This window comes from Pinus tabuliformis, chromosome 2_2 (assembly GCF_031772625.1).
Source record: "Pinus tabuliformis cultivar Carrire ecotype Pingquan chromosome 2_2, CPIR1, whole genome shotgun sequence".
NCBI lineage: Eukaryota > Viridiplantae > Streptophyta > Pinopsida > Pinales > Pinaceae > Pinus > Pinus tabuliformis.
Genome location: NC_142300.1, coordinates 987,999,689 through 988,012,816, shown reverse-complemented (window position 1 = coordinate 988,012,816; position 13,128 = coordinate 987,999,689). Strand labels below are relative to the sequence as shown.

General features: G+C 37.0%; 1 long non-coding RNA gene across 1 annotated transcript; it reads left to right on the top strand.

Annotated features, from left to right (window-relative positions):
• The first annotated feature begins 9,223 nt into the window (after positions 1-9,223).
• Positions 9,224-12,674, top strand: LOC149196632 (uncharacterized). Its single transcript, XR_016254146.1, has 2 exons — positions 9,224-9,418; positions 12,515-12,674. It is a non-coding gene; the product is annotated as an uncharacterized LOC149196632 (long non-coding RNA).
• The last annotated feature ends 454 nt before the right edge of the window (positions 12,675-13,128 follow it).

Sequence of the window (13,128 nt, the reverse complement as noted above, 5' to 3'; positions counted from 1 at the left end):
AATGTGGGTGAAAACCACCTGCTGAAATCGTCTCTGTCTTCTTTTAATAATAAGAAAAAATTTGTTTACAATTTTTGTACTAGTGTAGCCTTATACTAGTACGCAGGCTTCTACCTGCAGAAGGATACAACCTTCTCTCATTCTCTAGCTTCTACTAGAAGGGAGCTACAACCCCCTAGCTCTTGTACTAGCTAATATGTTTACTAGTACGTAGGTACTGGCCTACAGAAGGCTACAACCTTCTCCTTTCTTCCAGGGACCACGTTTCATAAATTTTCAGACTGGATCCATCAACAACATCATTCAATCATCAAATATATCTGTATCAACCAATCTCCTATTGAACCAACCACAACCAAGTCAATCAATTACTTTGACAACCCATCAATATGATCTTTCAGAATGTTGTCACCAGAATACAGTAACCAGAACCCAAGCCAGAACCCAGAATACTGCAACAACAAATAGCAGTAACTAAAACATAGATTATAAGGTATACACTACTTTCTTGTGTTGAACCCACGTGTATACTCACTTTCCTTAAAGCCAACAAGCGTATACATATGCAAATATTAATTCATAATTCTGCACTTATACCAGACTTCAGCTATACCCAGATCATATCATTTACAGAATAATATATGCATAAGTATTCAGATCTAGAATATTCATGAGCAAAAACACATAATGATAGTTCACTTTATGCCTTAAGATCCCGATCCATCATTAGATCTTATCCTCCATCAACTGCTAAGGTTCCTCCTTGGTTCAGATCCAGCAATGCACCATAACCCAATAACCTGCATACTAGATCTCACTCTTCATCAGATATTCAATACTTGAGTGTCTTGGCCTAATGATCTTCTCCTCCTTTTATAGTTTTAGGCCTTTCTCAATACCATGGACCAAAACCACTTAGGACCAATACCTTGGATCAAATACCTAGGGTCAATACCTCAGATCAAATACCATGGACCAATACCATGGATCAAAATACCATGGACCAAATACTTCGGAACAAAACTTAGTTTTCCAAGGTATACACGCTTTCCTTTCTGTTAAAGTGTGTGTGTACATTATACACACCTTTGTTCTGTTAACCTGTGTGTATACGCGGCTTGGTCAATGGTGAACCTGCGTATACCTCTCTTTCTTCATTCTGTGAAGATTGATCTATCATTCTTTGTTGTTTTCCTGGTATACTGTGATCTTTCATCTAAGTGAGTTGCCTTCTGAATTGATTCCTTGAAGCTGCCCTACATTTCATCACATCTGAAGCTGCCCTACATTTCATCACATTCTGTCACATTTGATATCTCTTTTGTAGATTCATCTAGTTACCATATACAAGTGAGTTGTTCTACTACAAGTGGGTTGCCATCAAGTACAACACATACATCATAACCCCAACAAGCCAACCCTAGGGTTTCTTGTAGAAAGATAATGTCTACAGGCTCAGATTCAAAGAGTTGTCTGAGGGCTAGATTTTTGGGAGAGCTAGTCAGACCCTGACAGTTAAAGGAGAGCCACTTCATGGGGGAGACTTTGGAAAGGTATTTTGTGCTCTAAGTACCTGATCAAGAGATGATTGTTTTCCCGAAGCCACTTCTACCCCAACCAATAGAATGGCATTTGACATATGGGATTTACGCCCTTTGGTGGATTTGGGAGCATAGGAGGGGGAGGTCAGGCCCAACCCAGAGGAAACAGAGCACACAGGAGGGTGACGGAAATGGGGACGAAGGTTGTAAGGGTGCGGGGGTTTAGGGATTGACGATGGGGCAGCAGGAGAGGAATGATCTAAGGGAGGGAAGGAGGGAGGAGTAGTTGAGATAACAGGAAGGTGTGAGATGAGGGGGCAATGGATGGAGAGTGAAGTGAAATCCGGAAGAGATGAAGATGTAAAATTCATATGCAGTGCATAACATGTAAGAGTAGATTCAAAAATAGAGTTAGCGAGAGAAGGAGTTGTTAGGATGGTTGGTAGGGAGTCTCCAAAATGAAGCTTAAGGCAAAATTTTGGAGGGTGGTTGTAGTCGCTGCAACACTTGGTGACATACTAGTACAAATCCAACTCTCTGAATGTACCTTGTTCATGAAAAGCAAGTCTAACACCTCTAGAAGTATTGTTCAATTCTTTGTTCGTCTTGTTTTCCACACTTTCTTGATTGTAAGATGTAGCACCTGCCCAGCTCTTGGTCGGTCAACACGCATTCCAAGCCAAGCCAGCACAGTTGTTTCGATTGGGAATGAGGGGTATATTGGTGCACAAGCCTTATGGTCGTTGTTAATCTAGGTTGTCATTGATGTCAATATGGTATTGAACGAGATGAAAAATATTCTTGAGATACCAAATGATGTCATAACTCATGAAGATATCAAGACACTAATGAAGAAGTGCCAATCATGTACCTTTGATGATCTTGATGATGAAGCCATAACCTTAGATGTTCTTACCTCGGATAATCTTGATGATGGAAGACTTTATGATGACATGGAAAATTCAATGCTGCATATGACTAATGGCATATCACTATCTTGATGACATTATAAGCCTATGATGAAGAAACCTAACAAGAAGCCTAACGGCCCTACCTTAAATTTTGCACCAATAAATGACTAGTCACATTAAGAAATATTTTTTACTACCTTAGAAGCATAATTTATCTATGAGACCTTCACCATCATTTAAAGCATATTTTTCTCTTTCCAATGAGCTATTACATGGCCCAAAACTCAAAACAGTTTGGGAGATATTAATTTTTTAGGTTAGGAATATTAATCTAGTCCTTGAGCCGACCTGTGCTAGGCCCGTCATGTTGGCCTCCCTCCATAAGACACGTCCATTCATCTTAAACATCAAACCAACATTAATATGAGTTTGGAAACCTCATTTTAGCAAGAAATTTGGTGAAGTTTTCAGAGGGAAAGTGAAGAAGAAAGAAGGAGAATTGAAGCCGAGGCTGTAGGGAAGAAATCTCGGCAGATTAGGTGTTGTTCTAAGGTACGTTTATCTTCTGTTACAGGCTGTAGATCCTCTGTGGAGATTCCAGGGTTCATATCTTTGTTTTGTGGAGGCCAAACAACCTAGAAAGCACCCCAGTCTAGGCCGCATACATAGGGAGGAGCAGCAAAGTGTCTGGGACTATTTTGAAGGGTAAATACAGAGGTTTGCATCAATAAAATAGGGCTGATGTGTGCCCTAACCAAGTATGTCATAAACTCAGAAAAGTGCACAACTGCCAAGAACAAGTGGAGCAGTAAGCATGAAAAAATTAAAGACTAAGTTGCAGGCCTTGTTGTTAATAATTGAAGATCTTGGAAGGCTAAATCAATGCATAATTTGTAGGCATATTTAAGTGCAGAACTCGGATTAGACTGCAGACTTGAGAAGACATCATTGCAGACCTACAGTGACATATTTGGAGTAGAATATAATAAACATGAAGAGTTGTAGGTGAGCATCACATGAAGATCTCCATGAGCATATTGCAGCACCTTGAAGCATAATTTGAGACTTGTTGGAAGACTAAACTTGGACAGGGAATTGGAGCAGCTCTTTGAAGTATCTTGGAGAAAATTTGATATACATCTTGGAGTTGTCTTGAGATAGTCTTGAGTAGACACAAATTTGATATACATCTTGGAGTTGTATTGGGATAGTCTTGAGCAGACCTTGGAGTATCATCCTAGAGCACGTTGAAGCACTTGAAGAATAGGTTTTGGAGTAGACCTGGTACATCATAGTAAAGAATCTTGAAGACATCTTGGAGTACCTTGAAGATTGTGAAGAAATACCTTATTGGGCCCTTGTGAGAAGATCTTGAAAAATCCCTTTGAAGAGGCTTAGAGCACGTGCAGAACAAGGGTTGCTCATTGAAGTCACATTGAATACATGTGGAGATTGTTGAATACCATGATGTATTAGTCATCATGAGGTGACTTGGAGAAGTTGCTTGTGTATGATGAAGAGAAGTGGTGACACATTTTATATGAAAATATTGTCATTGGTGATGTAGCTTGAAGACTACATTGAAGCTGAAGATTGACAGGGCTTAGTGAAGAAGACCTTGGGAGCCATGAAGTACAACCAAACATAACTTGACAAAGTGAAGCTATAGGGTTGAAGCCCTTGGGGTTGGTGCTTGGAAAATATAAGATTTGTTTCCTTGGAGTTGGTGCTCCTAAAATCAAGGTTGGTGCCTTGGATAAGATAGGGTTGGAGCCCTAGAGGATCAGAGTCCTCAAGAAACTAGGCCGGAGCTTGAAGGGTTGGTGCCCTAAGGGTTGGAGCCTCTAAATGCAAGGTTGGTGCCTTGAGAAGATAGGGTTGGTGCCTAGAAGTCGGAGCCTCACAAAAGTCCAAGTTGGCGTTGGCAACAGATTGGAGCCTGGGAGATTGAAGATTGGTGTCTTCATCTAGGGTTGGAGCCCTATATACATTGTACTTGATTTATTGTGAAAAATAAATTAATAAAATAATTTATTCTTATTGTTCATTTTGTGTTTTAAATATAAGTGATCTAACTCGTAAAAGTAACAATTGAAAAGAAATATTGATTCACCCCCCCTCTTAGTATTTCCAACAGTTGTCAAAGTTTTAATTTCATCTATGGTGTTTCTCTGCTGCTAGAAGACCTGTACAATACCCTGACGGAGTCACGCAGGAACACAAACATCGCTCTGCTACCAGCGAGTCTAGTCAGTACCCTGGCGGAGTTACTTGCATCACCTCTCTGTGCAGGAAGCCTTTCTCTTCTTTCGCCTGATTCATTTTCCATTTTTTTGAAGGTATGGTTCGTGAACAACACAACTGTGCGAACCAAAAAACAAGAAAGATATAACAATGAAGATAGACACACTCCGAGTTTAAATTCGTGAACATAACATAAGTGAGTGCAAGTGCATGTCATGTAGTTCGTCAACTTACCATGATGTTGTGCGACACTGTGTGAAGTTGTTAAGCATAAGCATACTCTTGACTGCTACATGCAAGCAAATGAAAGAAATAAAGACAACTTGCGTCGTGCACGTGTTTTTTCTATGTAAGATTCCTCCAATGCATGAGCGATGGGATCGTGTAGTTCGAGTGGAGGAAGCATGATCTGTGTGTGAGATTGATCTTCAATGCATACAGATGAGTGATGAGGAGCCTTGGGAATTTCAACAATTTCCTTATTGAAAGTGAAACCAACCTCAGGACAACGAGGGCGTGACATAACCATCAGCTCGGGCTGAAGTGCCTCGATAGCCTGAGGGGTTTCGAATTCGTCGACAGATAGATCATCATAAACATGTGGCTTTGAAAAATCAATAACAATAAAACCGTCATTGTGATCGAATACAGGGGTAAATAGATCACAAAATATACGATTAGAGAAATCAATTATTTCATTGGCATCCTCATGATCTGATGAATCAAACAGAGGGGTAGATGAGAAGCGAAAAAATTCACCCTCGATGTTTCCGGAAAAGGTAGATGAAAAATCTAGTGGATTTTCAAAGAATGATTTTTCCTCTCCGTTGTCGGATGATGGACTAGCATCCGGTGTGTTCTAGGAATGATCAACAATGGGTGCATCCATAGATGGAGATACACATGCGAAATCAGGGATGGTAGAATCACCAAAGGTGTCAGGGAAAAATGGAGGAGACATGGACAAAAGGGAATCATCCTTCGTCGCGGGTTGATGCTCTGGCTCCTAGTCATACTCTCCATGAATCACAGTGCAGGTTGGTTGTGCAACACCAACTATGTCAATAACTTGATCCCCGTTCACAACAAGTGTAGAGTCCGGAATGGAATAACACAAGACAATGCAATTTGGAGGATCAGTAGAACACGAAGACAGAGGTTGAGGTAAGACATGCATATGAAAATCGATGGGCTTGGAAACCAAATCTGCGCGAAAAATGAGAGAAGTGATGTTGAAAGGATGTGACAATTGAATAGATGTGTCTGCATGTTTTCCCATATTAGTCTGCAGTGGTAGAGCTGTTTGATGAGGGGACGATGGACAATCACTTGTGACAACGACCGTGTCCGTCTGTGATTGCGCAGCTCCATCACCAAAGTATGTTGAGCGGGGCTTGAGCTTGAAATTCATTTTAGGATTGATAGATTTGGTAAGGAAATTTTCAAATCTGTCCACGAGATACTAGAAGTCCATCTAACTTTTCGGATCTTGAAACTGCAACACACTGAAGCGGTCTCAAAAATTCATAGGCAATTGTTGCAGGGTCTTCCATTATTCTAACAATTTTTGATCAAGAGGTTCTGGATCAAAATGATGGAAAGTAGATTCAATGAGATCACATAACTACTCAAGTGAGTGCACGCTATCGGGTGGCAGACTCCAACACCACAGTTGTGGGGATTTGTGAAGTGTGTATGCAAGCAACATGTTGGTCTCTTCATGAGAGCATTCATCTGCATTCTCAAGAATTGTAAATAAGTCTTGTAAGTACGCAGTCCAGGCCACTTCGCCTTCACCATCATACGTGAATTTGGACAAGAGATCAGAAAACTCCCTCATGATGTCGAGAGGTTCGGCATGCGAAAAACATCGCGGAGGGATGAGTGTGACAACATTCATGATAGATGTGCGAAGATTCAAAACAGGATGAGAGGACACAACTTGTTATATGGTGTCTACCTAAATGGTGGTAGGTGCTTCCACGTCATCCTCTAAATTGGAAAATCCAAATCCACATCCTTGTTTATTGACATAGATACGTTGTCTTCAAGTTTGTAGAGTTTCCTATAATGAACTTCATCAATGCATAAGAGAACTTCTTGCTATGTTTTTTGACATTTCCACGAGTAATTTCACCATGATGGTTTTGACTTGAGAGTATAGGCCAATGGTTTTCACGTAATGAATCTCCCTTATACAAGTGTTTCTAGTGTTGGGGATTTGATTTCTTAGTTGTTCCTAAATTTCATTGTATCATGAGATATACCTTCTCTCCATCCTACACTCTCCCTCTTCTTGGTATATCTCCCCGTGAATTTCCAAGGGGATGTTGGCAACACAGATCGAATGAGAGTGGTTTCTAATAGGTTTCATATTGCACTCTCGAGCAAGGGGAGGAATGAACCCCTTGCATATGGAAGGATGGTGAACTCAAGGAATACTAAGATAGGACAAGGGATAAAGAAAGAGGGAACAAGGGTTAAAAGTGAATAAGGAAAGCAAAACCAACCTACCATGACTAATGGGACTAGGATACTCAAAGAAAACAATGAACCACCAAGGAGTTTCCTAAAGGGTCTTTAAGTTTACCACCTCGATGAAAACATAAGTAATGGAAACCATCAACCAACCTCAAGGAAAAATAGAGGAAGTGAGATTGAAAGGCTTGCATTTTAAATGAAGTCTAAGGGACCTAAACTTAAGCAGAACAATGCACCTAGAGGTGACCCAAATATAATAACTGTAAAAACAGATAAAACAACAAGACAAGGACCAGAGCTAGAGCTCCAAAGAAAAAAAATAAAATAAATAAAGCTAGGGAGAAGAAGACATCGAAACCAATCCCCTGAAGAAATGTTTGTCACCATGCCCTTAGATATGTTGATTAAAGATGAATAACTCTTTGATGAAATGAAGTAGAGAATTGTATCCAAAAATCCACGCTACTTATCTTAATCCTAGACTTCCTCCTAAGCCAATTTCTTAGCCTAAATTTGAAACACATCAAATAAATCACCTCAAACATTCCCTCAACGCAAACAAAAAGTTGGTTTGGCCTTAAGAGCTAGATACAAGGGGAGTAATCATTCCAAATTGCAGAATATTTCCTTTCTCCCATCTCCCAACAATTATTTCTTGCCATGCCTCTCTCCACCTACATTATCGTGATTGCAAACCCATCACTATTTGTACTAGCTTTAGAGGAATGGAGCACTGACGAGGCCACCAAACCATCCAAACACTAACCACATCCCCCGTGGGTGCCTACCTACTAAAAAAAAAAATTATATGTATTTGTATTATTTTATTATATGATATTTGTATTTTAAGAAAAGAATGGATGTTTTTTAATGTCATTTTCATATTGATATTGATGTGAAAATTTTCAATTTTAATGTATATATGTTATTACATTTCAATTTTGTTTTATTTTAATTATATTTTATTATGTTAAATTTTATATGTATTTGTATTATTCTATTATATAATATTTGTATTTTAAAAAAAGAACGTATATTATGTTAATGTCACTTTCATATTAATATTGATATTAAACTTTTCAATTTTAATGCATATATGTTATTACATTTCAATTTTGTTTTATTTTAATTATATATATTTTATTATGTTTTATTTTAATTATATATATTTTATTATGTTAATAATGCTTATTTTGAATTTGAATAAGATCAATGATCTTTATTATAAAATAAAATATATCCACTTTTATTATTTGTTTGTAATTTTTTTTGAAAAAAAATTGTAAAATTAATTTAAAAAATAATTAAAACTAATTTTAAAATAATAAATTAGGTAAAAACTTGAAATTAAATTATTAATAAAATTAAAATTAAATATTAAAAATTACATAATATTTTTTTTATTATTTTATAAAATTAACTAGTGACACAGTGAATAACTGTCCATTTCAAAAAAAATTGAAAACTACAATCATCACCCTCCCTCCTAAATTCAAAAATACAATCATCACCCTCCCTCCTTTGCCTAACGGTTCTTAGGCCAGCCTCATCCTCCCTTCTTTGCCTAACGTACTACGCCAGCCTGTCAAAGACCGATTTAAAAGTTTTAGGAAAACTGCAGGTTAGAGAGGCCGCCTTTGCCATTAAATTCAAATGTATGTTAGAAAAGCGGCCTTTGTTAAACGAGGAGGGAGCGGCATTGGGCAGTGGAGATATTTTTGGTCTTTCTGTTGTGTTGTGTTAGGCATGGCCATGTCTGTTGTTTTGTTCTGAATTGTTTGTTTCTAATTGCTGTATTGTGATTTTTTTCACTGTTCTAGTATTTTATTATTTTCTGTGTTATTTTTCATTTGATTCTGAATTTTGTTGGCTCTTCCGAAGGTTCTAGTCAGGGTTATTTTATATTTTCTTGGGTTTGGATATGTGAAGGGAGGATGAGGTATTCACTCTTTTATTAGTAATCTATGTTTCATTACTCATGCATGTATTCTGTAATAATTGTGTACGATATTTTATTGCAGCGGCAGAATTTCAGGCCTGATATATGTTTGAATTGTAATAATGTATGTATCCTGTAATAATTGTGTAAGGTATTTTATTCCAGGGGCAGAGTTCCAGGCCTGGAGGAAAATCAGAGGCAGAGTTTTCGGGCCAGAGGAGAAAACACTGAGGCGGGGTTTTTGCGGCGGAGGAAAATTTTCTGTTAGTGACCCTAGCCCTGATCTTAACAGGGGAAACAAGGTATGCTAGATTGAAGTTAGTATTTGATCTCAAGTTTACATTTATAGAGTGCTGATAAAGATTAATATCCATGGGTATACCAATTTTAAAATGAACCCTCGTTTATTTTTTACTTTCTTAGTTTTTGTTAAGTATTTAGGAAATTATTATATTCCCAACCCTGGTTATTCTGCTTTCTATATTGCTACCCAATTGCATTTGAACATAATTTCTCTATTGCTACCAATTTGCATTTGAACATAATACTTTGGGCGTTAGCCGGGGTGGGGTATCGGGGAGGAAAATATACTCCCAGCTGCAGGGGGAGTCCCTTATCATGCTCTACAGACAATTCCGTTGAACCCTTCATTGTTAAGTAGTGATTTGGCTTTACCTGATTGATCATGTGGAGTGCTCCCCTTATTTAGGGTTTATTTCTTATGCTCTGTACATAAGGAGTTTTTGGAACTCATTTCTCTGTATGTATTTCTTTGCATGAACTACTCCTCCTACTGTTGGGCAAACCAGTGAAGCAATAGAATATACAACTGCCATTGATGTTGCTTCTTTACTAGCTACCCTTCCTTCTTTCGTTCCTACCCTTGCTTCTCTCGTTCCTGGGGCCTTAGCTTATTTTGTGGCTGGTCCTGGATGAAGTGTCCATGGGTTTGATTCTATGTTGCGGAGCCCCTTGTCTTGCTTTAGCTAAAATATTGATCACTTAATTGAATTTTAGCATAAACATAAATCTACCAGTACACAAGTGTTTTCATATTGATCACTTAAGTACATATGGGCATAACCTTTTCACTAAGAAGACCGGTTTTCCTGGTGAAGACCTTGGCAACGATTTGGGGTTGAGATTATAGTGGGGCAATACGATTCCCTTTATACCCTGCATTTCACTTCAACAGTGGACAACTCTGTTCGTAGCTCTTGTTATTGGATAAGAAAACCTACTTTCTGAGGCTGTAGGTGTTGCACTGAAGGCCCTCGATATGACATTAGGCATTAAAGCATAATTTAGAGGCCAATTGAAAGAGTTGGGTGCAATAGGAGAGCCCGTGGCCACCTAGGAAATATTTTAAACCCAGATTCGTGGCCGACCTTAACGGGTTTTGTGTCATCAGAAGGTCACGGAGCTCGCAAGTGTATTGGGTCAGGGTTTATCACCGAGATCCATAGTGTGTCGCGTGGAGAAATTCTTTTGCTGAAGCAATGCATAGCATCCACAAACTTTTGTGTGATGCTATACATCAATTCATGTAAGCCGAAGAAGATTAGAGTACGTCTCAATTTCCCTCATAGTTTTTTATCTATATAACCATAAACAAATGATTGGTTGTGAGAATCTCTGTGATGAGAGCTATTGTTGTACAACAGTCATTACCTTTGGCCGGTGAGAGGTTGCACTTCAACACTATTCCTAGACTTTAGATGAGACAGATACGAACCATAAGAAGTTGCATCACCAATATCGAATCTCAAGAAGTTGCATCAATATCGAACTTCCTTGTTCTTACTTACTGCCAGGTCTAAGCGCATCCAAGAAATAAAGAACTGGTTATGGGACATGATATTCTTCTCAATCTCTATCCCAGTCACAAACATCTGAATCCTAATCTTCATCACCAGTTTTTGGGATTGCCTCTCTCTGTATGTTTTTGTTTGGATTATTTGCATCAACTACTTGTCCCGCTGCAGGGCAAAGATCAAGGAGCTCATAATCTTCACCACTAGATTTTGGAACTGCCTCTTTCTGTATGTATTTGTTTGGATTAATTGCATGAACTACTTGTCCTGCTGCAGAGAAAACCAACAGAATATACAACAAGCTCGGGTTCCAGTTTCTTATTCTTTCTGTTTTTTTTTACTTGTTGTCATGTGAATTGCATGAAATACTTGTCCTACTGCAGGGTAAACCACTGAAGCAACAGAATACACAACAAGCTCTGGTTGTAGTTTCTTGTTCTTTCTGTTTTTTCAACTTGTTGTCTTGTTAATTGCATGAACTTCTTGTCCCCCTGCCCACTGAGGCAACAGATCTGGTTCCATTTTTTTTCTCTTCAGCTTGTTGTGTTCAGCTCGTTGCCTTCAACACTATTCCTGCACTTTAGATGAAGCGAAGAGATTTGCGAATGACATCATAATATATTATCCTTTTAGGGCTTCTTATTAGAGATTTGCTAGTGACATCATAATATATTATCTTTTTTTAAAAGAGTAATTTGTTTCATAATATAGTAGTTTTTTTAAAGTGTAACTAGCTAAATAAAGCTCATATAAAATCAATAGGTCTTATCTTAAACAAAAACTGCATATAAAATCAATAGGTCTTACCTTCTACAGTTGATTCAGCTGGATTTTGATTTACTCTCTGGAGTGTACAAAAGTCGACCATCAGCTTTCTGTTTCAGATTATTGCTCTTTCATGTTTTTTTCTGGGACAGATAGCCTCGGTTATAGGTATTTAAAATTCTGTCCTTTTCCATAAGTTTCTTCATATAGCAGACAGACAGTTCATATGTGAAGGTCAAGGTTGTAAAACTGTTTTGAAAGCTCATCTCTCTGGACATTTCGGTTTGATCCACAGGACGCTGAATTTCTCTCTTTGGGAAAAAATTCAATAGGTTTTACCTAAGATCGGTATTGTTGAGCAATTTACCACGGTGTTACTGTAAGTTTAGATTATCTGTATTTAAGTAAAATAAAGATAGGAATAGGCATTAGCATTTTTGGTTTAAATTGCTAAAATTTAAATTAATGTGTTTAATGGTATCATGAAATCTATATATGTTTTTATTTGTTTATTATTTTTTATTTTCAATTCAGGGGATTTTGCAAATTTCAACCATGTAAAAATGTAGATAATAAATTTATTAAAGTTCCTTATTATTAATATGTTTTCCTTCTTTTTGGGTTTTATGCAAGAGAATAAAGGATGATCTAGACTCACTCCTAATACAAACTCACTCCTAATACAAGGAGATGGAATGTGATATTAAATTAGTAGTAGAAAGATGGATAGGCGATTTTTCAAATTTTAATAATTTAGATAATATGTTTATTAAAATTCCTTATTGTTAATATGATTTTCCTTTTTTCTGTTCTATGCAGGAAAATAAATGATGACCTGAGATCATAATACAAAGAGATGGAATGTGATATTAAATTAGCAGTAGATAGATGGATATGTAATCACATGATATATAATTTTACTTATTTACTTGTAAATTATGTTGAGGAAAATCTCAAAAATCTACCTTAATAAAATTAGTATTTATTTTTAAGGGAGGGGATTTTCCCTTCCCTAGAGCCCTCATCAAAACCATGGCCATGGCTATTGGTGAGGCATGTCTTTATTGGTGAGGAATGTTTTGTGTGTGTGTGTTTAGATTTTTATTTATTTTTATTTAATTTTTATTTCTATAATGGTTGTAGTAATAATGGAAAACAATAATAATATCTTGTTTAAATATGTTGATAAAATTTGGTTTAAATTTCAATTATATTATTTTAAAATTTAATTGTGAATTTATTATATATTTTTATCTTGTCTTGAAAATCAATTCTATAATTACTTGTATTTTAACAATATGGTTTTAAATTTATAATATATGTGCTAATTAATTGATATTTAAGATAATGTTATAATTCTTTTAAATAATATGATTATTTTATAAACTCTTTCATTCAATACAATTTGCAATTTTCAAAAATTTAAATGGCTC